General features: G+C 37.8%; 1 pseudogene; it reads right to left on the reverse strand.

The window, feature by feature from the left end:
• Positions 1–19,841: 19,841 nt before the first annotated feature.
• On the reverse strand, positions 19,842–26,764 carry LOC140614607 (NEDD8-activating enzyme E1 regulatory subunit-like; annotated as a pseudogene).
• Between the last annotated feature and the right edge of the window lie 410 nt (positions 26,765–27,174).

A 27,174-nucleotide genomic window follows, 5' to 3' on the forward strand; every position in this document is an offset into this window, starting at 1 on the left:
CCAAATAGGAGTCTGTTCATTTCAAGTCTGAGAAATTGGTTCTAATTAAAATGATCACACTGTCCTGATATGATAATATTTTATAGGACTAAAAAATAGGCATTGATAATTGGTGAGTGAAATGTTTTCTTAAAATAATATTTGCTTATAAAATTATTTTTCTCCAATTAAGGCCTATAGCCACATTAGGCTCAAGGTTAAAAAATATGTTATGTATTATATTGTCCCAAATAAACAACAAAGGCAGAAATCTAAATTAATACTGCTTAGAATTCTATAAGGTGTTTTTGTAACACATTTTATGCCATTCCTTCTTTACTCTGAATCCCAGACACTGACTTTTAAAATAAATAATGTGGCAAAGATAGTTAATATATAGTCCACTCTCCTAGTCTTCCATCCAGTAGTAGAATTTCTAAAGTCTAACTGGACCTATATAACTTAGCTAGAGACTACACCTATTAGCCTCCTATACCTCCTTGAAATTGCACATACCATATGTTAAATTTTGGCAGCTAGAATAGAGCAGTTGTGATGGGTACAGCCTCTCAGTCATACACTTAGACACAGAGTTGCTGGTCATCCACCTTCTGTCTCTTCTTTCCAATGAATGGCATGCAACCTGGTGATGCTGGGCCACCTTCAAGTATGCAACCAATGGAAATATCCTGGGTGATGTTAAAAGAGAGGAAAAATTGGATCCCTAGAAAATCTCATAAAAACACTTTCTAGTTTCTGTAAATGTGACTGTCTTAGTCACTATACTGAGAGCTCGTATATGTGTGTGTGTGTGCACATATGCTTATATATAAAATGTATCATATGTGAATATAATTAATATGTAAATGTTTTCAGTTGAGGAAGGAATGAAGAAAAGAAGGGAAGGAGAGAATAAAGGGAGAAGGGAGGAAGGAAGGAAAGGAGGAAGGAAGCAATCTAGATTTAACACGTAGACAAGTTGATAGAGAAAGAATGAGAAATCATTTGACTTCATTGTCACTGCATGAATTATTAAAGTGTGGAGTTCCAAGTTTGCTTGGAGACATATACTCAAGTAGTTAAACAACCTGTGAACCATAAAGACTGTCATTCACTAAAGAGTATTAATGATAGGGGCTCCTGCGTGCTCAGCTGGCTAAGCATCTGGTTCTGCTCAGGTCATGATCCCAGGGTCCTGAGATCGAGCCCCACATCGGGCTCCCGGCTTTGCAGGGAGCTTGCTTCTTCCTCTCCCTCTGCCTGCAGCTTCCCCTGCTTGTGCTCTCTCTTTCATTCTCTCTGTCAAATAAATAAATAAAATATTTTTAAAAAGAGAGAGTATTGGGATCCCTGGGTGGCGCAGCGGTTTGGCGCCTGCCTTTGGCCCAGGGCGCGATCCTGGAGACCCGGGATCGAATCCCACGTCGGGCTCCCAGTGCGTGGAGCCTGCTTCTCTCTCTGCCTGTGTCTCTGCCTCTCTCTCTCTCTCTCTCTCTCTCTCTGTGACTATCATAAATAAATAAAGAAAAAATATTTAAAAAGAGAGAGTATTAATGATAGATCTATAAGAAGATCTGACATTTCAGTAGGAATTTTACAGAACTTGATAATAGGACCTCAGTAGCCCTTTTACTCTCAATGTGTTATTATAATATGACTGTCATGAAAGCAAAATAACTCATTTGACAAGAATATTGTGGCTAGGATCCTAATAAAGGGATAAGCCAAGGGTCAGACCTAGGGACTTCAGACGTCTAGACCACCCTACTCCTTTCACGTATGGGAAGCTCAGGGTTTACAGACACTAAGCTCCTTTTCCTTGAAAACTCCGTTTCTCCCTGTGAACACTTTGTTTCAAATTGGCACTAGTCATAACCCACAGAAACTATGTTTTAAGCGTTCTCCAAATATAAATGAGTTTACACTATAAGTCTTGACTCTTCAGGTAAGGTTGGGAGTTGTGGCCCTAAGCACATGTTTGCATTTAACTTACATTCGATTGGTGGGAGCATTTAGTCAATCACTGGCACCTAGGAAATGATTTCATTTTCAATTTAAGCTGTCATGGATTTCTCATGGTTTACAAGGGTGTGATATATGACTCACTTGTGGCAACCTAAAGAAAGAGGCATTTTATGTACTTCATTATTATGTATTGTCATAAAATGTTTATTAAGACACTTTATGAAGTCATTTATTTTTCCGGTAACAATGGAAAACACGGAAAGAAAATCGTAGAACACTGTATTCCCTTATCTTACCCCACGGAGGTACTTAGAATATATTGGCACATTTTACATGATGTATTTTTAAAATATGATTGGAATCCCACTATAAGTAGATTTATATCTATTTTTCCCACTTACTATAACATAAAAAATATCTATTATAATATATTCATGATAAATAACCTGTAAAGAGCAGTTTATTTGTATCACGTGACCCATAACATTTGCCGATTTTTTTCTTTATTCATTTTTTTGAGGAAATGGGCACCATCTGAATATTTCTATTATCAATAATATGTTAAAACCAATTGTTTGTTTTCTTGCTGTGTTTATTGATCAGAAAATTAATCCTCACCCCAGTTATCTATTAAATATTCACCTACACTTTCTAGGTTTGAGAGAAACTGAACTTCAAAACACTAAACAAAACATTAGTGAAGAGAATGAAAAGGATTTTGTATTCCTTGAGATCATTTCTCAAGAAACCCTGTCACTAAAGTATGACTGAATTGACAGGATTGTTTACTCAGTTCATCCCCTGTTCATCAGAGTTTTGAAATGAATATTTGGGTAAATCAAATGTCCTTATTAACACAAGGCACTTAAGTTCAGCCTGCTTCCTTCCCTCCCCGTCTGGTACAAATAAGATAACTTTGTTCTCTTAACAGCTATAATTGTAATCTTTCTAAGCCTCAAATGATCAGTTCCCTTTAACAGTAAACTCCTTGAAAATTCGGATTTTTCCAGGGTCTTGAGTTCATAATTTGAGGATCAGTTCTCATTATGAGAGATTCAACTGCTGCAGTTCAACGGGATTGAGCCCAATATCTATTGAGTCTAGTCAATTCTGTATTTCAGTTTATGGGAAGTTCTTTGCATCAGCTGTTTCAGTTATAAAACAGAGATGATCATATATTGCACCTCATGAATTTACTGTGAGGACAGACTCTTCGTGTGGAAAGTGCATAGAAAAGACCCAGGACAAGGTCGACACCTATTCATGTGAGCTATTTTAACAATCATTACTCTTTTTCAGGTTTTTACCTAATGTGAAATTGGGGAAAAAATACATATTGGGACACCTGGAGGGCTCAGCAGTTGAGTGTCTGCCTTCAGCCCAGAGCATGATCGTGGAGACCCGGGATCGAGTCCTGCATCGGGCTCCCTGCATGGAGCCTGCTTCTCCCTCTGCCTGTGTCTCTGCGTCTCTCTCTCTGTGTGTCTCTCATGAATAAATAAAACCTTAAAAAATACATATTATCATTGGGTAGTTTTTAAAGGCATCAACGCGAGGTGCTAGGGTCATGTCGTTAGGGTAGGGCTCTTAGTTAATCATTCTAATTTACTTGTTTCTACTTTGTCAAAGTTTTCTTGACTCTCCACCTTCCGACCATTATTTTTTATCCTTTTGCAGGATATTAGGTTTTGAAGTGTCATCATGAGACGGAAGGTAGGTCTTTTCGTACAATTGCCCTTAACTGCTCATAGAATTAGTTCCTCAGTGTGACGCCCTTCAATTGTGTTATACCTGGGACGGCAGCGTAGTTGTCACTATCCCTGCTCATCCATGCTGTGTGTGCAAAACCCAGGTCACAAGGAAATCCTGTGACAGGGAAACAACCTCGGTGGAACAGTATGCTGCATTTAGTCACTCATCGTCCTTGCTCAGAACCACTTCCCACAATTACAGATGAACTTTCAAAATCAGTAACTCCCTCTAAACTATCCCAGAGGATTCCTCATCTGTGGAAGTTACTCGGACAAAACCAAACAAAATATTAAACCAAAACTTGGTATCATCTTTCATGCGTCTCCTCCCCTTCCACTCCACGGTGGGTCCTTCCACCAGCCCTGTCTGTTTGACTTCCAGCACTGCCAAGCTGGCCCAGCCACCATTCCCTTCTCTCTGGATCATTATAGGAATATCCTACTTGGTCTTTCTGAACCCGTCCTATCCTTCCTTAATGAGAATGAGAGGAATTCTTTTTTTTTTTTTTTATAAATTTATTTTTTATTGGTGTTCAATTTGCCAACATACAGAATAACACCCAGTGCTCATCCCATCAAGTGCCCACATCAGTGCGCATTGCCCAGTCACCCCCACCCCCCGCCCACCTCCCCTTCCACCACCCCTAGTCCGTTTCCCAGAGTTAGGAGTCTCTCATGTTCTTTAGGGAATATAAAAAATAGTGAAAGGGGAAAGGAGAAAAAATGAGTGGGAAATATCAGAAAGGGAGACAGAACATGAATGAGAGGAATTCTATTTTACATCTGTCACTCCTCCCCTCAAAACTCCCCGGCACCTTCTTATATCATTCAGAGTAAATGTCCCAATACTTACAGGGTCTAATCAAGGCCTTCTATGTTTTGTTGTTGTTGTTGTTGTTGTTTTCCTACATTACAGCTGTGTGCTTATTTTACTCTGTTCTGGAAACTGAAATTTTTCTTGTGTGTTAATAATCAAACTTGCTTTGACATTACTTTACGTCTTGATTTCACCTAAGATATGTATTCTCACATGTACAAACTTAATAGTGTGCGTTATATCAATGGCATACATGTTATTTACAGCTGATTCTGTAGGTTTTTATTGTTGGTATTCAGTCATGTTTTCTAAAAGATTTTTTTTATTTTTTTGGGAGAGACAGTGTGAGCAAGAGAGAGCACAAGTGGGAGGGAGAAGCAGACTCCCCTCTGAGCAGGGAACCCAACGCAGGGCTCCATCCCCGGACCCTGGGATCATGTCCTGAGCCCCAGGCAGATGCTTCACTGACTGAGCCACCGAGGGTGCTCCCCAATCACATTTTGACTTTGATTCCTTTGTTTTCCTAAGAATTTCCCTCTCTGCTCTCCTTCAGCTAATTCCAGGGCTTTAAATTTGATCTACCTACCCTCTGGCCAGGGCTCACGGGTGAGAAGCAAACTGCTGTGGTGGTAAAGGTCTTGCGTTTTCAATCAGAGAACCTCCATTTGGATCTTTACTCTGCAACATACCAGTCGTGGACAAAACGTCTCACTTCACTTTATTCTGAAGAGATTTTGTGTCACATGTTGATATAAATCCCAAAACAAAAAATTAGACTATTTTGTTCTGTTTATGTCATTGTTAACATGATAGCTCTTCACAGATTTGCTCTTTGTTCATAGTTTGGCCATTCTGCTTTATAGCATCTTGATTTATTTCATATTGATCTCCTTTATAATTTCCTGTTCTGATTTTTTTTTTGTAAATTATTTTAGGTAACACTTTGGGCTATATGTATATTTTTGGGCACCACTCTCACATGGAAATGTGAGCTGCTGGCATTGACTTCCTGAAAATGCCAGCAAATGCCCTCTGCTCCTGGACTGGCTGTAGTGAGAAGAGTTTTATGGATCATCCTAATTCAAATGTGACAAAAAGAAGAAAAGAAAAAGCAGCAACAGCTGTAACGTGTTTTCACTAGCTGCCTTGAGACGCTGTAGCTGTTTCAAACATTGTCACGGTGAGTTACATTTGCTAACATTTCTGTGTTCTCATTTGTGCTTAGATGATCATTAGTGATTTATTGTTAGAAATGAAAGAAACATAGAGTTCTTCCAAAACTGAATTTGAGAGAAAAGTGGAATCTATTTTCATTAATCCTAGCCTTAGATTTCTCGTTTTAAGTAACCTGAGCTGTAAAGTATGCTTTTAAAATGGCAAGTTATGGGGATCCCTGGGTGGCACAGTGGTTTAGCGCCTGCCTTTGACCCAGGGTGTGATCCTGGAGTCCCGGGATCGAGTCCCGCATCGGGGTCCCTGCATGGAACCTGCTTCTCTCCCTGCCTGTGTCTCCGCCTCTCTCTCTGTGTGTCTCTCATGAATAAATAAATAAAATCTTTAAAAAAATAAATAAAATAAAATAAAATAAAATAAAATAAAATAAAATAAAATGGCAAGTTATCCATCAGATCCTAGGCAGAGGGTTAAGAGTCTAATCCAAGACCCCAATGCAGGATTCCCATTACAAGAGCTTGAGAAGAAAAGTGCATTAAACTCAGACTCAGCTGAAGTCAGAGTGACAGGACTGGATGCCTGCCTTCCATACATGCGCAGATCACTCTTCTTACTGACCAAGATGTGCTTCTTGAGATTAGTTTCCAAAAGTGAGTGATGAGGGTATGCTTACTTATCTTCAGAAATTCACTTGACCTTGATGGCACCTGATAGTTTGTTTATTCAGACTGGCTGGGATTGGAGTCCACAGCGGAGAAGTCAAAAGAAATTGCCTGAATTAGTAAAAATCAAAACCTCAACATTGGACGCCTGAATATTTTGTTGCACTCACTTGAACTAAATATTCACACACATTTTATGTTTATTTATATTTATATATTTTCATGTTTATGTTATTTTGAAACGAAGAAAGACACATAAGTCCATAAATTGGTATAGAGTCGAAACTAAGACTGCTATGATTTGCATGGATAATCTGTGTCTGTGTTAGCTTTTACCTCACTTTTTCATTTAGAAGATGAGAGTAAATATTCATCATCCCATTTTTCTCCCTGGCTTTATTTCAAAGATCAAAAAAGTCTGGATGTGAAAGCACGTGTCGACTAAAGTAATATAAGATGTTATGTTGTTAAATGGGAGAGTAAATGTGCCAATTATACAAATGTTGTGATTATTTAGATTCTAGGAGCAAATTCCAAATGTCACAGAATTTTAATTTTTCCCCAAATATCACAGAATTTTAAAAGCTTAATGGGTTTGAGATCATTTGGCCATGGATAATTATGTCATATTTTAGTTGGATAATTGGCAGTGGAGAATTGAATATTTCCAACGCTAATCCCAAAATTAGTGTTGAGATACAGTTATTTGAATTTCTAGCCTAATTTATTCTCCAGAGTGCTCCTTTTTTATAGATGATAGCTCATACATGTTGATTCTGGACCACTAATATGGAATAAATATGGTGACACAGAGACAGCATAACACTTTAATGATTAATAAATACACAATTATGAATGGAATGATATTACTATTTTACTGTTATTTTTCTTAACCTATTTTATTTACTATTTTTACTATTAATATTGTCTCTGGTTACATAAAAGTGACCTCAGATCACCAGATATCGAGGGATATTTTTCTCCTCTTTGTGTATTATAGTCTGACTTTTTTCTTCTGAAAATTAGTACCAAGTCAATGATATAATATTTATTTTCACACCTAGAAAGGTTATTAATTATTCTCTGACTGTATCTGATATGTACAACATAAAAAATATAAGCCTTATGAATAATAGGAAAATTAGAAATCACAAGTGTCAGAACTGTGTAGAGAGCTTTACATTTCAGGTTACTTTCATGAGCCTAGTTCATTCAATTCTTTTAAAACCCTGTAAAATGTAATTTATTGCCCCTATTTTATCAATCAGAAATTTGAGCCCTAGAGAATTTAAGTAATTTAGCATGCATTTCACTACTATAACAAGTGGAAGTGACTTGAAACCACATTGTCTGAGTCTGAAGCCTGAGTCCTCTCTAAGGCTGCAGGTGCTGCTTCATCAAGTATCCAAGCAGGTTACCATCTTCCTCCCCTACTAGTACGGTAGGTTGTGTCATTTAGATGTAGGACCTTGAGATTAGGGAGACATGAAAAAATACAGTGAGCTAGATTACATTGAAATTAAATGAACTGTCTGCCAACCTCTTACCTCCATTACCTCCACCTAGAGGTACACCTGTCTGTTCACTGCAAGATAGCACAACCCCAACAGCTCCAGAGAGCACTGGCATGTAGTGACTGTGACCTTATTCCCATTATCCATGAATGGTTAACAGCCCATGCTCCACTTTTTTGCTGGTTAGAGATGGTTACAATTTATTTCCTTCCACAAACTCCAACTTTTTCTTAAGCAAATTATTTTGAATATGCTCAAATATGGCACAATTTTATATTTAAAGCACAAGTTTGGGGATCCCTGGGTGGCTCAGCGGTTTGGTGCCTGCCTTCGGCCCAGGGCATGATCCTGGGGTGCCGGGATCGAGTCCCACATCGGGCTCCCTGCTGCTTCTCCATCTGCCTGTGTCTCTGCCTCTCTCTCTCTCTCTCATAAATAAATAAATAAATAAATAAATAAATAAATAAATAAATAAAATCTTAAAAAAAATAAAGCACAAGTTTGTTTTTGGAAAAAATTACAACACATTTGGAATCAAGGCTGGTGAATGAGGTTGATGACTAAGTAGAGTACAGTTCTTAGGGATAAAAGAGTTTTAGTGTCAAAAACCTCAGATAAAAGATACATGTGATGCAGGTTCCACTTTGACAAAATCATATTGATTTGTCTTTTTGAGTAACCTGATTCAAATGTGTTCCTTTTTGTTAGGTTCTCTGACTCTCCGACTTTTTATTATTGTATTATTAACCATGGCTCTGACATAACACGTGGTATCCTGCAGTTCAGTTCAGTTCTGACACTAACTGCTAAGAGCTGGTGTCACATTCACAGGCTTAGAGTGTCACATCTTCCCCAAGACTGCCCTCACTTCAGATGTTGGCCACTAGTCTCAAGGCCACCTGCCTTTGTGACCAACCCAGTATAAATTTGAGGATTCCTATGGTCCCACCAGTTTCAGTAGTACAGTAGAGTGACACAAAACTCAGGAAAACTGTACTTACAGTTTCAGTTTTATTATAAAAATATGACTAGGAACAGTCAAATGGAAGAGACACTTAAGTCTGGATCTCTGAGAATTCTAGATGCTGAGCTCCCATGCCAGGGTCTGTCACCCTCCTTGTACATTCAGGTGTTCCTTGTTCAGGATGCTCTTTGAGCTTTGGATGTCCAGTTTTATTGAGGTATCATTATGGGATCATGGGATTAAACTCAGTCTCTAGCCCCTGTCACCTCCCCTAGGAGTGGAAGAGAGGGTTGATGCTGAAAGTTCTAGCTCTCTGGTCACTTATCTGGTCATATACTCCCTTAAAACTAAGGGAGCACCATGGATCACGTAGACAGATGTGGTCAGTGAGACTCATTATGAACGACAAAAGATACTCTTATCATTCAGGAAATTACTGGATTTTTTAAAGTTTAGGGTCAAGAACCAAGGACAAAATCCAAATGTATCCTTTATTATAACAACCAATGAGCATTTGTACTTGTAGAATTGATTTGATCAATGGTTTATAAAAAAAGCATAAATTACAATTGCAATTTGATTTTGGGCCAGTAAACAGTGTTTATGTGTGTTTGTGAGTCTGTGTTGGTGTGTGCTGTGAAAGAATAAAGGACAGAAAAAAAATAATGCCAAATCTATCGCAAAGGAGAGATAGATACACATACAACACAAGCTTGCCCTAACTGCAGTGTCCGTGACCCGGCGTTGGTGAGAGATGAGGGGCTGGATTTGCTTATGTTCAAACTGATCTCTGCTCCTTATCTGTCGTATTTTAGATGATAATAGTATGGTTGGTTACCTCTCTAGGAAAGCCCAAATTAATGCATTATGGAGATACACAGGCAGATAAAGCCCATTCACAAAAAGGCTGGGACAATCTAAATATTCATGTTTTATCTTTTAAGGGAGACAATCATTTTGTGAATTGGGGACATGTTTGGAAGAAACATCACATGGTAGATAGCGTTTTGGGGTAAATTTGATCATTTATGTTCAAATCAAGCTCAATCACTTACTCAAATCGTCTTCCCTTGGCCAATCTTATTTCTTTGCCTCAGTTTCTTCATGATGAATAAAGTAGAGATAACAACAATATAATACTTAGAAGAAAGTTGTGAGAAACAAATTAATGGATAGGTTTAACAAACCTAAAGGTGTGTAGCAAATACTACGGATAGTGTTTGCTAAATTTTATAATAAAATGTTAAGGATTCCAAATTTTCATCTTAGTTTCAGAGCCCTTTTATTGTAGCCCATGATCTAATAATCATTTTTTTCTTAGACTTTCTGATTATGTCATTGAAAAACTAGTATTATTACATTGTAGTTATACATAAGCATATGTATATATGGTTTTGTGTGTGTCTATCTTGGATTTGTCCGTGCCATTCTCTATCTCCTTTGGGCTTAATAGCTACTGGCAAATTAGCAATTATCTTTGAATGTCATTTGCTCTTCTGCAAATAAAATATCATCTACTTAATGGAAATGTTGTGAGGGTTAAACTAAATAATGTGAATAAATGTTTATTACCTGGTGGTATGGATTCTCACTGGGAGGTAGGATATGCAATGTTTCTTAAAACTGTTGCTACCCTCTAGAGTGTATATTTATTTGGGGACTTGGGGACTGACACAGAGCTGTTGGAAGAGCTAAATATCCCAAAACACATCGTGGCACTTACTGACAGATGAGCTTTAATAAATATTAATTAATCTTCTCTGACTAGATATCTGTAATGCACACTAACAGTAGTATTCTTCTGTTTATCAGCAATGCCCAATTCTTCAGTCTAACTTGAACCTGGTTTGTCTCAGCATTTATAATTAGATTTTCAATCCAAGGCAGTTGAACATTCTAGAAATCAGAGCTGATGGAGATGATAATAAAGAAAGAATGGTGATAACTTTATCTTAGATGAATTTTGTTTGGTATACACTGTATGAGTGTGATACATATACCTCATATATCTCTAAAAAACAGTATTTCAAACTAATCGTTATCTTCCTTCTTTTAAAATGAGGAAGTTTAAATATTTTCTTCAAGGTTACGAAACAAGCAAGCAGCATAGCCAAATTTCAATCTTCAAAGTCCTTTTTTTTTTTTCCAATTAGTCTCTTTATATACAGTGAGGATGTTTCCTGTCTATTCATAGATAATTTTTATGACATGAGAAAAAAAAAAAAAACAGTTGTTCACCAGTGTTTTAATTTCAGATCGCCAAGGTAGCAACCATTCTCAGGATTTATCAGAAAATCTACAAATCAACTGATACCAATCATGATTCCATTTTAAGGCCTGTTAAAACATCTGCTGGCAGGACATTAAGGAGGGTTTGCATTAAAATGTAAAATATGCTACTGAATTATGCATTTTCTCTTTTGTTTCTTTAAAGATACTTTAAAATCTTCATTATTCAAGAGTGGTCTCTGAAATGGTATTAAGATCGACACAAAGTAAGGGAGTTAAAAACATAAGGACCAATTTTCCAAATATGATAAGCTATAACAATTCAAAGTATATTTTTAAGTCATTTTTTTTTTCTTGACACTATTACTTTCTGAAACACAGAGGGGTTTCAAGAGAAAACACATTTTAAAAAGTCGAAGTATTTTGCTAGTTTCTTTCTTTGGAGCTCAAAGCTCCTTATTTTAAGTTGAGAGACTTAACAAAGAATCAACACCAGACAGGGCAGTAGGGTAGGTGCTTCTAAATTTTCATCTACCCAGTGGGCAATTCTAGCAGAATGTAAAAAGGAGAATTAATTTAAAGGATCTGTATAAAAGGCAAAGGTTTCCTGTTACTCTTTTAAAAAGTTGTTCAAGTATATAAAGAACTGTTGTACCTACATCGGGCGATCCTCCGGCCTCCATCCCGGTCCCTCCAGGAGAGGTGAAGAGATTCCCTGAAGCTGGGCGATGGGAGTAAGAGACCTCAGGACACATTGCCCTTGAGCGCAGCCCTGAAGTTAGTGATCAAGGGCGGTGGGACCATTAAGATCAGTGCATGAGACATGAATCAAGTTAGCCTTATTTTCAGCCCTTTTTTTGGCCGATGCTACCATATAGCCCTAAGATTTTTTTTTTTTTTAAAGCAATGTATTTTGATCCGGGATACAAGTAGTACCAAAAAATAGAAGTTTTCCTTGAGAAAAGGATGAAATCAGAACATTTTTTTTTCCTTGTTCTCTTCCTCAGGTTCCTTCTCCTTCATAATGACTAACACAAATTGCATACTCCCTTGTCAGGTACTATTTTAAGTGCTTTATATGCAAAAACTCCCTTATCATATCATCCCTTTAGGTTAGAAATGATTTTGCCCCCGTTTTGTGCATCAGAAAACTGACAAAAAGGAGAAGCAACTTGCGCAAGAGTCTACAGCTAGTGAATTCAATCCAGGCAGGTTGATTCGAGAGTTAATCTCTGAATCACTGTACAACATTATGTTCATGAAATAATCTAGATCTTGGCTCTGGAGTCAGATTGAAGCATGTTCAAATATTAGCTCTGCCGAATCCCAGCTTTGTTTTTGCTTTTGTTTTTTTGACCAATTATAATGAAGTTACTCGGCATTCTAAGCCTCAGTTTCCTCATCCATAAAATTGTATTATTTCTCTTGTAGGGATGTCATGAATTATTAAATAATTAGTATAGAGTCTGGCAGCGGGACTTAGTGTCCCAAAGTAAAATGTTCTTAAACTTTGTATTTGTGTCAGAAATAATTCGTGAACTTTAAGGTTCTCTTACAATTTAGCTTAGGCACTGATAAAAATCTACTTGATTAATTCAGTCAAAAAATTTTCAATAAATTTGTTGTGGAAATAAGTAGCTACCACCCAAATGCGAACAAACGGAAGCCATTTGTTCAAGTTGCTTAAACAAGGGAATTAGCTGGCAGAGTCTTAAGGCAGGCAGGGGAGTTGGGAAGCTTTATAATGGAAACCATAAAGGGAAGCTTTCAGGCATGCCCTGATTGGAGGTTGTGTGTGTGGTGAGGATGACTCCATGCAGCACATCCTAATTATTTAGTGGAACACATTTGGCATCATCCTAAGTTGGAAGCAGGGGCAGATACGGGAATACCGGCCACTTGTGACCGAGTTTTGTCTCTCTTGGGTGGGTTGTTGTAGAGATTGTGGTTTGGCTTCCTCTGCTGGTTGCTACAGGTCACAGGTTCCGTGTTTATATGTGACCTGTCACTGTCCATTTGTATAATCAGTCTCTCAGCATCTAATTAATGTAACTAATAAACAGCAATGCTAGAAACCATGGTAGTGAGGGAGGGACATGTACAGATCTTTGGTGTCTTGGATTTCACTTCAAAGCCCCACAGAGCTTCCTCTTTCTTATGTCTTCTCATACCTTTTTACCCCATCCCATCCTATCCTTCCCTCCCTCCTTTTTTTTTTAGAAGAAAGAAGAGAATTTGTCACAGTTCAGTTCTTCTCCCTCAGCCTTCTCCCCACCACACACCTGAAGCCCTGAAGGTAGTAAAGCTAAAATGTTTCCCCCTACTACAGAACTTTCCAGAAACTTTATTTTGGAAATCCTTTTGAAGGAACTTGGGGCATCCTCCTGTCTTCACAGAGCTAGTGTTCTTGACCTTGCGTCACGTTGTATTACACTGTGATGTTTGTGGCATTACCAACTTCAAATTCAGTTAATAAAAACAGCCAGGTCTGTGACATTAAGTTACATCAGATGAATGGATGAGTTAAAGGACAACTATTCGGGCCAGGGTTCCTGACCAGTCAGAGATGAAGTGCACACGTGGTCAACCTGTGCGTGTCACATTCACATTCAACCCAGCAGTGACTTTAGGAAAACTAATGTGTCATTTGCTTTCCTTATCATAGTCTCAGGCATTTCCAATTCACTGCTCATGCTGGAAGAATGAGGAGCATCTGACAGGACTGTTCTCTGTGATTTTAGACAGGTGTGCATTGCATGTAAATTTTACTAAGGGCCCAGGTGGGATGTTTCCAATGCATAAGACAAATAGAAAATGCAATGTCTTCTTGAAAGTATTTTCTATTTGAAGTCAACTTTGCTTTTCTTAAAACGCCTCCCCAAACTCTGCCCTGGAAACAGAATTCTGTACATGGAAATTTTTTTTTTTGCTTTATTTGCACTTATTTTATGGTTAGAGGGTTAGTGTCTAAAATATTACAGAAAGACTATTGTGAGTTGTGTCTGCATTTGCCACCAGAATGAAATGAAATGAAAATGATTCGTCGCAAAGTGCGGAGTAGATCTAACTTGAAGAGCACTTCCTTGTTTCGTGCTACATTCTGGAATCTGGCTTTGTTTCTATTTTTAAGTTGTCTGGCTTCAACATTTGAATTTGTGAAAAGGACTTTTATTTATGATACAGTATTCTCTGGAGGTTCATGTATCCCCAGGGAACGTTGTTTCTGCTGAATCAACATACTGCCCACTTCCTCAAAGGTATTGATGCAAGATTTTCTAGAAATGTCTTCCGCAGAGTTTAAATCTTAGTAAGTGAAGAATAGGGATAGGGAAGCTGGAGTACTTACATACCAACTTCTCTTAGATAATGGCTGCAAACCTACTCTGAGGACACTTACACCAGGACACATTCTAGTTAAGCATCCTTTCACAGTTGACACTGGCCAGACCTCTAGAACCTGGTGGTCACAGCGATAGCCCTGTAGGATAGAGCTGAGGGCGGAGGAGAAGTAAAATGTAACTTGGTTTATGCCAGGAGTATTTTAAGAAAGGTTTTGCCAGAAGCTGGGATATTACATTATCATACTGTCGAAAGAGCTCTAAAACTGAAGTTATCGAGCTAGTAATCATAAAACCACATAATATATGTATTTTTAGCCCTTTGCCATTTGCAAATCACATTCACACATATTCGATTTCAAATAATTTAAGTGTCCCTTGCAAGAGAGAGAGGAGATCCATACAGGTATTTTTACAGTATCCTTGAGCCCAGCTACTTCAAATTACATTTGAGTGTAGGGAGGAAAAGTATAAATTTATATCCCTGAAAAGGTCACACCATGTCCACTATGTATTATCAAAATCCTTTTTACTACATGCGCAATCTACTTTACTCTCAAGGTTGGTAAATTCCAGCACCAACAATAACCAATACTGGCAGACCCATTACCCCTTATCTAATACGATGAGGCTCAGAAATTTTAAGTTCTTTTGTCACAAATAGCCAGTCTGTAAATTTTCAGAACTAGAACACTAACCTACGTGCAGATGTCTAAATTCCAGTATCACAATCTCCTAGCAGACTATCGATAGGTTTTTAAAACACAGTTCAAATCACGAAATGTTTATTTCATTTAGAATCATTATAAAGTAAGCATGTCAGGAACTAATTGACATGGCTTGTGCAGTAACCTGAAATTTGTCTGAGTTTACGTTATAGGTTGGTTTTCACTACCTGCATTGTGTGTGTGTGTGTGTATAATATATATATTTCAATTTGAAAATCTGCATTCCTAAACTGCTATTTTTGTCAATAGCCACACACATAACACAAATCACTCTAAGACCTACATGTAAGAAAATTATTTTTATTTTAGGATAGACACGTGTTAGAGTAGTGCACTTTATTTTTACAGCTATGATATAACCAATACATAACATAATTTTAATATATAAAAGCATATGCTTACTGTATCAATGTTCAAAGTCATATTTAACATGTAATGAGTCCCTCCACATATACAGATAACTTTCCACTTGATAAATATTCCCAAGAAGATATATATCAACAGGATTTTTTTTAACATGAGACTTTGTTTCCTCTAAAGCTAAAGAAGAAGAAAAAAAAATAAAAAAAAATAAAAAAATAAAGCTAAAGAAGAAACATGAAACTTTGGTTTATTTTTTTAATATACATAAAAAGCAAATGTATGATTTTAAACATCTTAAGAGAAGACATTTTTATGAATGCCTGAGTGCCATAGGCCATAATAGCTAAAACTTGAAAGGTTATTTTCTTTCAGATTTGACTTTGCAATATGACGATGCAGAGTAAATGCAATGATAGAAAAACTTATCTAACAAAACTAGCCCTTGGCTGACCACATCACAGATCAATATGTTGCTTTTTTTTTTTTTTTTTTAATCATTTGTTTTCCATCACCAATTCAATATCCCATCTGGAACTGCCGCTCCATCTTACATGACACTTTCCCTTTCTTCTCAGGCCTCATTGATCCCTATAAGTGGATATTCTGTTTTTTTTAGAAATAATTTTTTATCTTACTTAAAGGTTTTTTCTACTCTCATAGAAATAAACAGGATATAATGGCCACACTTTATTGTTAAGGTAGATTGAAAATAATGGAGAGGATGTAAGTGTGATTATTAGTGTATTATTTTAAAGATATTTTTTAAAAGTATCAAATTCCCTGGTAATCATTGTCCACAGAAGAATAAATAAAGAAGGTAACTCCTTTTTTATTTTCTTTCTTACCCTACCTATGAAAGAGACAAACTAGAGTTTTGTTCAATATTAAATAATCTTATCCACTCAACGGACAAGTACTTAAAAGTGAATTATAGGGGAAAAGGAGAACTGGACTCGATATTTTGAAATCCTTGGTAGGTGATATCGATTTTTCTTTTTATATTTCTACAATAGAAAAAAAAAGGCTATTTCATGATCACTTTTCACGATGCTCAAATTGCACATGGATGCCAGGGTTAAGTTTTGTATCTCTAAGATATCAATACCAGCATTTAACCTGCATTCAATTGCAGAGGTGCTGCTGAATCACAAGCAGTTGGGTTCTGAGTAATTGGCAACCCTTTTATCATTAAGTTACTGATATCCACTGCTATCTGACTTAAGCTTTTATGTAGATTTTAAAACTCAGGAACTATATTTTTAAACTATCAGCGAAAAGCAATCAACATTGAGAACTAAACAACTGAGCAATATTATTCATAGGAGATTTAACCAGATTGCTGTGTATTTTTTAGGACTTCATTTCCTTTTCTTTTTTTTTTAAGATTTTATTTATTCATGAAAGACACAGAGAAAGAAAGGCAGAGATGCAGGCAGAGAGAGAAGCAGGCTCCATGCAGGGAGCCCGATGTGGGACTCGATCCCGAGACCAAGGATCACACCCTGAGCCAGAGGCAGGTGCTCAACTGCTGAGCCACCCAGATGTCCCTAGGACTTCATTTTACATATAGGTTGAACCATATGAAATTCTATTTATATGAATTAAAATGAATAAAAATATTAGAAATTTTACGTAGTTCAACATGACAAAGAAAATGAGAGGGCTTTTCATGGAGCTATGCCATGGTATCAGTCATTTTTTCAGGATTTAATGGATTTAGCCACTGTATTAATTACAACACTAATATTCCTTCATCCAGCAATATTTTTTTAAATATTTTATTTATTTATTTATTTATTTATTTATTTATTTATTTATTTATTTATTTACTTACTTATTTACTAGAGACAGAAAGATAGCACATGAGCAGGGGAAGGGGCTGAGGGAGAAGCAGACTGCTGCTGAGCATGGAGCCCAAAGCAGGGGTCGATCCCAGGACCCTAAGATCATGACCTAGCTGAAGGCAGATGCTTAACTGCCTGACCCACCCAAGAGCCTCTCATCCAGCAATATTTATTGAGGGCAGACAAAGTGCAGTGGACTTAGGGTAAACAGCTGGACAGCCGACGATATCATTACCCTTAGCAAATTTGCAGCGTAGTAGTAGCAACATTAAATAAATAAATAAAATATATGTGTGATATTTGGTCAGCATTAAGTGCTTAGAACAAAAATATATAGCGGGGAAGGGAGATATTTTGTGAGAGAGTCAGGGATGAAAATTTAAAGTAGTTGCTCTGGAAGGTTTCAAGAAGAAATGAAGTCTGAAGGGAGGGGAGTGTAAATCATGGGATTATAGAAAAGCATTTCCAGTGGAGGGAAAAGCAAGCATAAACAGCCTGAGGCAGAAGGATGCCTTGTTGGAGGAGGTCAATATGGGTAGAAAAGGTGAACTAGAGGAAAAAACAATGAATAATAAGTTGAGCAAAATAATGGTGACACCAGAGCCTTTTGAATCAGCGTAAAGACTTTAGCTTTTACTCTAAGTGAGGTGAGAAGACTTAGGGGGTTCTGAACAAAGAAGTGGCATTATCTTATTTCCTAAGAGATTCACTGTGCGTAGTGGGTTGGGAATAAAATTAGGAGCAGGGATAAATGCTGGAGGACAAATTAGGAGGCTGGTGTAGTCATCCCAGTGAGTCATGATTTATTTGGGACAGAATGAAGCACCATGTAGGGGATGGAAAGAGGTTGGATTCTTGATGTATTTTAAAATAGAACGGAGAGTATTTCCTGAAGTACAGAATGTTAGTGTATGGGAAAGAGAGGTATTGGGAGTGACTCCAGCATTCTCGGCTTTAATAGGAAGAAGGCTAAAATTGTTACAAATATGTCGGAGAAGATGTAGGAAGAGGACGTTTGTGGTGGAAGGGACACTGGGATTTCAGTTGTGGATATGCTGCGTTTGAGAAGCCAGGAAGGTACTGAGTGTAGGATCCAACTAGGGAATCAGATCAGTAAGAATGTTATGGAAGAAGGGATTTATTATACAGATTAGATTTCCAAGATTATTTGAACTGATGAAGAATTCTTTGGGGGAAAGCTGTTCTCTCTGTATGTCCTGACATCACTCTTCAAAAGCAGGGTTGGCAGTTTGGGAGAAAACAGCACAGAATCAGTAGCACAAAAGAAACCCCAAAATACGGAAAAATCTACAATGACAAAATGGAGCCTGTGAGAACAAACTGGAACGTGTCTCTCTCTCTTACTCCCTCTTATTTCAATGATGAAGTTTGCTTGGAAAAGAAGCTGGATCCCTTTGCCACAGAGAATGCGATGCACTCGGTTCCACACCAGAGAAGTTGAAAAGAGAAATGGTAATAGCAGCCAGGAAAGATGGATATTGTGACCTTCCTCATTTACAAAGTGAGCCAGATCAGCGAAAATGTGTGTGAGCAGCACCAGGCCTACTTAATGGCCATTGCTTTGCCTCCAAATGTTATTTTTCCCCCCTTGTTGTCAACCCTAACTTGGAAATATTAACCCAGCTTAGCCAAATTGGCACAGTACGGTACTACCACATGGTGGCAGTTACACAGTGTGTCTAGAATGTAGGGAGGAGCAACGGGCTAACAGTACACACCTGGATTTGTTCCTTTAGAGGCGATGCTCAAAGCTTTTGGATTGCATTCTGCAAAACATACACGTTGGTACAAGATAGAAAAGTGTTTAAGAATGAAGCCCCGGCAGCGGGCAGGGGGAGAACGAAGCCCCAGAGCACTCTAATTATTTGATATCAAGGATGTGAGGAAGAACTTGCCAAGGCCTGAGAGTAGCAACGGTCAGAGTATGGGACGCCAATCTAGGGAGGAAAGGATCCTGCAAGTCAAGTGCAAACAGAGTGACTTAAGAAAAGAAAGTGATTGCTTCTCCTCCTCCCCCCACAATGATTGAATTCCCCCATTGGGAAAATGGGCTTTGGGTTTTCATCCAAGTTGCTCACCCAGACATAATAAAAAATATAAGACAGCGCCAGTTTTCTTCTGTGTCATTAGATGCCAGAGTCACTTGAAATACATATTTCCCTTTGTAAATGAGAAAAACGTTTATTAAGGAAACCACCATTTAACGGCTCCGCCTTAGGAGAATTTTACGGACTAGAGTACAATCTCAAGACAATTCTAGTTTCAGCCATAAACACGCTACATAGGGTGCTTATTATATCCAGAAGATACTGAAGTTTGTGACATGCCGACACACTTGTGTTATTAAAATTACAGTGTTTGGTATCAGTTGTGGTTAAACTCTTGGACAGCAGCTCCTCCAAAGGATGCAGCTATCGTGTACACCTCAGCAGCTCCCTATCAGCAACATTTATAGAAACAATCATCTTTCGCCATCACAGGTAACCTATATTCCTAAAGGAAGACGATGAGAGAAGGCTTCCTTGTATTTTCTTCGATCTGATCGTTAAGTGTCCCTGGTTGTCTGCCCTATTGTTCACGAAATCCTTTAGCAGCCCGTAAGATCAAGCACAACACAGTTTCATTATCTGGAATGTCCATGTGGAAATAACTTCATTCTAGCTAATTGTCTTCAAACCATATTCTTTAGTTAAGGATCTGCACCTTACAACTCCAAGCAGTGGAGGATTACTGCAGAATAATTTTAGTTCTTTCTCTATAATGGCCTGTGTTCCCTGGCCTACGCACTGCAGCATTTTGTCAATATGATTACCCCAGCAGAAGCATCTTTCTTTGCTTTAATAGTCAGTGCTTTGCAGTTTCATGTGTGCCCCCTAATCTGCAGTCACATAGGGAACTGTGCCTCAAACAGGTAAGTATCCTTGGTCCTCGTTGGCCACAAAGCCCTTCAATGTATAAGTTAAAATCCAAACAGATGGAGTCTGCTGATATTTATGCAACAATCACCATTAATTATATCTTCAATATTGATTGGGATCCGAGTTATATTTATTGCTATATATATATATATATATATATAAAATCATAAAATGTATATGAATATAAATATATATTGTTTATATATATAATTACATCATAAAATATGTATGAATATAAATAAACATATATATATTTAAGATTTTATTTATTTCTTAGAGAGAGTGAAATAGCACAAGCAGGAGAAGGGCAGAGGGAGAAGGAGAAGCAGACTCTCCACTGAGCAGGAAGCCCGATTCCAGGCTCTGTCCCAGGACCCCGGGATCACAACCCCAGCCAAAGGCAACTGCATAACCCAACTGAGCAACCCAGGCACCCCAACCGTGTTTATATTTTTTAAAGCTTCTTCAAATTTATCTCCATCTTGTGGAGCCCTAAAGGCATTCTTAATCCCTGGTCTAACCAAATCTCTGAGGTTCTCTTTTTCCTTATATATTTTAGGTTCCACTGTTCCACCGTGCTAAATATTTGGCTATGATCGCCATCAATGGAGTGTGGACATGGGTCTTTGGTGCCCCCTATATGGTCCAGATTATAAGACTGTAAATATTCCTTCAACTCAGGAAATGGTTTATTTAGTTGTAAATCTCCTAATACAGCATCTGTGTAAAATTCTATTACTGGCTGTTCTTCTATGATGATGCTCCTATAGCCAACCCGCCATATATATCCTGCAGATTAAAAGAGAAATGTGGGAATTCCAGAAGGATTTCAGCTAAATGTAGTAGTGTACTTTCAGGAGCCTAGTTGCAACCGCAGTAGTAAACCTATAGCAAAAAGAATTGTCATTGTTTGGGTTTTCTGAACTCTCTTCCCCAAACTTAAAAGATACATTGTTATTTATTTTTTATTAGAATTCCACAACTTGAGCTTGGTTCTTGCTGGCATTGCTGTTTTATAGGAAAAAAAAAACAATATTTTCAACATCTTCTCTGCTGATCTGATTTCTATCAATGATCGTAAATGAATCAATACCTAGTAGTTCCAACTTAAAAATTTCACTTCTTGTGACTATTGCACTTACTAGGTATGGATGAGGAGACCTTAGAGTCTTGCCCATGATCAGCGCACACCATTAGCTGCCCAGCCCTCAAAGAACAGCCAGTAACAGCCTACAAAAGTGCCACCATCACCTCCTGAGGTATTTTTCTTTTTAAATCAGAAATCATTCAGGGCACCCTGGTGGCTCAGGGGTTGAGCGTTTGCCTTTGGCTTAGGTCGTGATCCCAGAGTCTTCGGATCAAGTCCTACATCAAGCTCCTTGCAGGGAGCTTGCTTCTCCCTCCACCTGTGTCTCTGCCTCTCTCTCTCTCTGTGTATCTCATGGGTAGGTGGATGATATCTTAAAAAAAATAAATCGGAAATCTTTGTCACTCTTTTATTTCCAATATTGTTGAGATATAATTGACATACCGCATTGTGTGAGTGTAAAGTGTACCACATGATGATTCAATACATTGGAAGAGATTTTTAATAGTGTATTTTAATATAGTGAACAATGAAGTTTAATATAAAACTGAAAATTCCCTGTGACCATTTTCTGGTCATACGTTGGCCATTTCACTGATAGAGAGTGTTATGTTTATGTTCCTGTTTAGTCAAATCTACAGACCAGAGGACGTTTCAAAGGAGTAAGAATAAACTACTTATCTTGAACAAACGTTTTAAAAAAACAAAACAAATCCAAATTTTCAATTCAGGTTTCATTTCAAGCCCATTTTATACTAGCAAGTGGAGACCCCGGTGTAAATTATATGAATTATATAAACTACTAGACTCTTCAGCTTATCTGTCAGGTAGTCATTTGTCAGTTGCTCTTGCACAGAGCTGGTTCTACAGACAGTGTTTATTTCCAGCTCTCTAGTTGAGTCACGTGACCTCTCTTTACCTTTAAAAATAGTAATAAATTATTCTTTGACTTCCTTCAATGAGGTGATGTGACTGTTGATGACATTTGCAAAACAATTTGCCTCACAGAATCATTGCCATATGACTTCAAACCACCTGCTGGATCACTCCTTCAGATTTACATGGGTTTGGAATGAAGGGAGGTTTTTATTTTCCCTGCAAGAAAGAATGTGTAACCAATTGCCAAAGGTGGCCTGTCCGACTGAGAGAAATCTCCAGGGTCTTAATGATGTTCTCACACGTGTACACCAGGCACATGCATCTCTGAAAGCTGCAGAGAAAGTCCTCAAAGACAGAAGACTTAGAACTCTGACTCCTGGGAATAAGCTACCTTCCCTGTGAACTGTTTTGTGCATTACTATTTACAAAATTCTCCAGGTTATAAACCCAGATTATAAAATGGAAGGCTTTTTGGTCTGCTTTATTTACCACATACATCCCAAGTCTCAAAACCCCGGCCACCCTTCCTCCTCCACATATCTTGCCTCGTTATCCTCATTAATCTGCCTTATTTCAGATTGCCGTGATCCTCTCACCTTGAGGATTGCGGTGCTGTCCTGTCTGGCTGTGCTGGCATTATTTGATTTCTCCAGGTGTTCATCTGTGATCTGGCCTCCATTCGGTCAAACCTATACTCTGTGCCACTTTCACGAGCTGAGTTCTTGTTCTAGTCATTCTGAAAAACGCACAACTTTCTGAGGATGTGATGTGTTTTACACTCAAGCCTCTGCACGTCTAACCTCTCACATGCCCTCCTGTGGGAGCTGCGGTATCCTGTAGTAGTTGGTAGTTCGTGTAAGGATTCGTGGTAGTTATAAGGATTTTGGAAGCTGGATGCTTGTGTTCAAGTCCTATGTCTTCCTTTTTTTTTTACATATGTAACTTTGGGCGGTGTTTTTAAACTCTTTCTCCTCAGTTCCTCATCTTGAAAATGGAGATAATATCATCATCATCATCATCATCATCATCATCATCATCATCATTAGTGTTAAGGTTTGTGTGAGGCACACATGAGAATCAATGCATGGAAAGCACTTGGCACTATGTCGTGAACGTAGTCGACAACAGATAGTATTTTTCTTGTTGTTGTTATTATTATTATTACTGCTACTTTATTTTGGCCATTTCCAGCTTATCTGTTGTTTAAGTTCCTATCTGCTACTTCTTCTTTTTCTCCTCCTCCTTCTTCTTTTCATTAAAACTTTCCATCACATTCTTTCCCTTACTCTCTGGAAAATTAATTACTCTCTTTTTTGTTCTAATCTTCTATATTCTTTTTTTTTTTCAATCTTCTATATTCTACAGATAATCTTATAGTGTAGAATTTACAGATGATTGGTATTATAGATTTGTCTTGCCCATTGGACTAGGAGTCTTTCTTGAAGTTAGGGCCTACATTTTATTTATTTTTCCAGTCCTACTTTTTGTTACAGAATCTGTCATAAGTTTGATGCTTAATAAATGTATTGAATATATGAATGATAAGCTGAATCAAAAGGGTATAGAAATATATCTCAGAAAATATCCCTGAGAGGTTTGGTAGGAATCACTGTTCTTTAATTTTGAAGAATATGTGACCCCTAGGGCTTTGATAGAATTATTTTTCCTCAAACACATGGATGCTCTCTTTCCTAGTATTGTGACATGAATACTTAGTGGAGGAGCCCTTTTTCTTTCAATTTTGCCTTTGAAGAAATTCTCCTGTTTCCAACTGACTACTTCATTGACCCAAAAAGGTAAAATGATTTGTTCAGCAAAAAGTCCCAGACGGCTTTTGGCAGTTACAGCTCAGTACGTTTAGAAGAGCACAACAGGAGAGATTTATACTGAACTATATCAGATTTTTTGCACTGTTCTTAGAGTTACAATTTTGGAAGCATTCATATTTGGCAGTATTTTCTGAACCATATTAATTTCACAAGTTGAGAATAGGAGAATAAAGTTTTGGCTTTAATCTTGTTAACTTAATTTAGACTGGAAAGCCAATAAATACAGATATTCATATGTCCATAATCATAACACAATGCATACATGTCCTTAGTAAGATGACAGCATTAAAAAAAGATGACAGCATTAGTAGATCTTTATTATTACTATTTTTTAATTTTAATTTTATCACAAAATAAATTCCATGAATTTAAGTAGAAGAATTGTAAAAGACTTCAGTGGTTAGTTCTCATAGCAATTTTGCTCTTACATTTAAAAAAAAAATATTTTCTCTGCTGTTCTTGTGCACGTTGAAAGAAATTTTAAAAATCATCTCAGATGATAATTGGGAATTTAGCTTTAGACACTTAGAAGAAATTGATATTTGTCCTCAATGTATAAGTTTGACAAATCATTTTATTATCATTTGCCCAACAATATACATAACCCAGTACGAAGGTACCGCATGCATGGCGATGCATATAAAGAAGCTCTTCTCTGATGGCTTCAAGGAAATGCTTGCTTTTTTTTCTGATCAGCTTTGAGCAGCTTTAAAAAAGGAAGCTCTTTTTTAATTGGAGTACGGTTGGCACATAATGTTACATTAATTTCAGGTGTACAACATAATGATTCTACAAGTCTTCCATTGTGCTATGCTCGCCAAAGTGTAGCTCCCATCTGTCACCATACAATGCTATTACAGCACCAGTGACTATATTGTCTCTGCTGTGTGCTTTATCCTCGTGATTCACGCTATTCCATGACTGGGATCCTGTATCTCCCACTCCCCTTCACTCATTTTACCCATCCCTCTGTGGAAACTATCAGTTCTCTCCAATTATGGGTTTCTTTGACTTAAGTCAAACACATATGGGTTTGTTTTCAGTCTCTAAATGGTTTAACCTCCACTCAGTTCAGTTACCATCCATTTTATTTTGTTTGTTTGTTTTTTCAGGATTTTATTTATTTACTTATTTGAGAGAGAGAAAGAAAGAATGAGTGAGGGAAGGGGCAGCGGGAGAAGCAGACTCCTTGCAGAGCAGGGAGCCTGATACAAGACTCGATCCCAGGACCCTGAGATCATGACCTGAGCCAAATGCAGATGCTTAAAGGACTGAGCCACCCAGGCACCCCCTACCCTTCATAATTTTATATGATTAATTTCAATGTGCATTATCAGAATATGTTGGTAAAATATAGAGAGAGGCAGATAATACTTCAATTTCTGTCCCAGATTGAGTATGAAACAGAGCCACAGGATATAGACCAGTTTTATGTAAATAACTAATACCCTGAAGTATCATAATATGTGCTACATACGGAAAGGATAATTTTTTCTTACTAGCAGGATGGTGGGCATGTTGGCATCTATATTCCAGAGTGATGTTGAAATTTATCCTAGTGTACCTACCTTATCTTCCCAGATCTGTGTAATGATGATGAAATACAATTTTTAGTGTAAAACAGTACATCCAGACCAAAACTAGGGTTATGTTGATAAGAAGTCAAGAATGTCATGTGTATATGAACACAACTGAAGAAAAAGGGCATGCAATAAAAATTAAATTTCTGCTCTCATCACTTTACTGCATTCAGATTATTGTATCTTCAGTGTCCAGTATGTGATTGTTAGAGCAAGCCTGGATTACTACATACCTTCCTGCTCTGATTATCTATGACGTGCAGTACCTGGCATTCTGAACAAAAGATTCACAATAGCCATGTTTCGGTTTTGAAAAAGAGAGAACTCTTTATTCTTATTATCATAGAAACCTAAGAGAAGCAGAAGAGCAAAGGAAGCTACACATAGATGAAGGGAATAATAGGCAATAAATGAAAATGAGGCGAAGTTACATCAAATCGGGTACTTAGCAACGACAACTCATCAGCTGGGGAAGCCCCATGGAAACAGCCAGGCTGGGGTCCCAGTTGAGAGAGGCCTGAGTGGAGCATCCTGCCCTCAGGTGAGACTTCCAACTGACCATCCCCATATAAGGGCTGTATTTATAGGGCAGATAATGGGGTTTGAAATTAAACATTTGTCTGCCTATGTGCAGTTTGGAGCAAGTTGCATTTCCATGTTATAATATTTTTAAGGAGCCTGGGCTTTGTGTGTCTGCCTCCCCTTCCGGATTGCATTCTGGGAGGCCAGCCCAGCCTGGGGTAGGAGGGGAGGTGAGACAAGACTGTAGCTCTTGCCGTCCAGGACAGAAGGGCCAGTTATGATCTGGAGGCCAGATCATATATTTGAAACAACGAGGCTCCCAAGGGTATTCCCACAGCACGAGTCTCACAAACAGCATTGCTTAGCTTGCCCAGGTACATGCAGGCCCAGCTTGCTGGTTATGGGCACAAATCACAGAACCTTCTATCTATACAGAATACCTGGTGTGTTCCCGTAATGCTCTGCTCCTAGTAAACCCAGTAGATGTTTGCAATAGAGACTTTTTTGTAGCATATTCCCTTTCCTTTATTTCCTCATCATACAATGTACAGAATGCATTCGTCTCAGTTTCTTCTGTATTCTTGGAGCCAGAATTGGTCATTGGTACGTAATTAGCACTAAGTATTTATATTGGAATGATCCAACAAGTATCTTGAATAATAGATTATTTAAGTCACACAAAAAATGGAAAAAGCAGGATACAAATAAAGCTAGTTTTCCTGGAGCCAAAGCCCAATGTCAAGATTTTATATATCATGACCTCATGACTCAAGGTTGTTGATTTCCCTTCATCCTAATTCACACTCTACAAATACTAAATTTTCTGGTCAGTTTAGAGCAAACCTAGCCCGCTAGTGGGGGACGAATTGCCAGGAGTTTTCATGTTTAAGGTAGAGTCACATTCTTTGAATAGATTGTGTCCAAGCAAGGAAGACATGTTCTCTTTGAGCTTTGCTAGTTTATAACCCAGATTAGACAGCTTCAGACTCACAGCGGGCCACCTATTTCTTC

The sequence above is a fragment of the Canis lupus genome, chromosome 23 (genome assembly GCF_048164855.1).
Source record: "Canis lupus baileyi chromosome 23, mCanLup2.hap1, whole genome shotgun sequence".
Taxonomy (NCBI): Eukaryota; Metazoa; Chordata; class Mammalia; order Carnivora; family Canidae; genus Canis; species Canis lupus.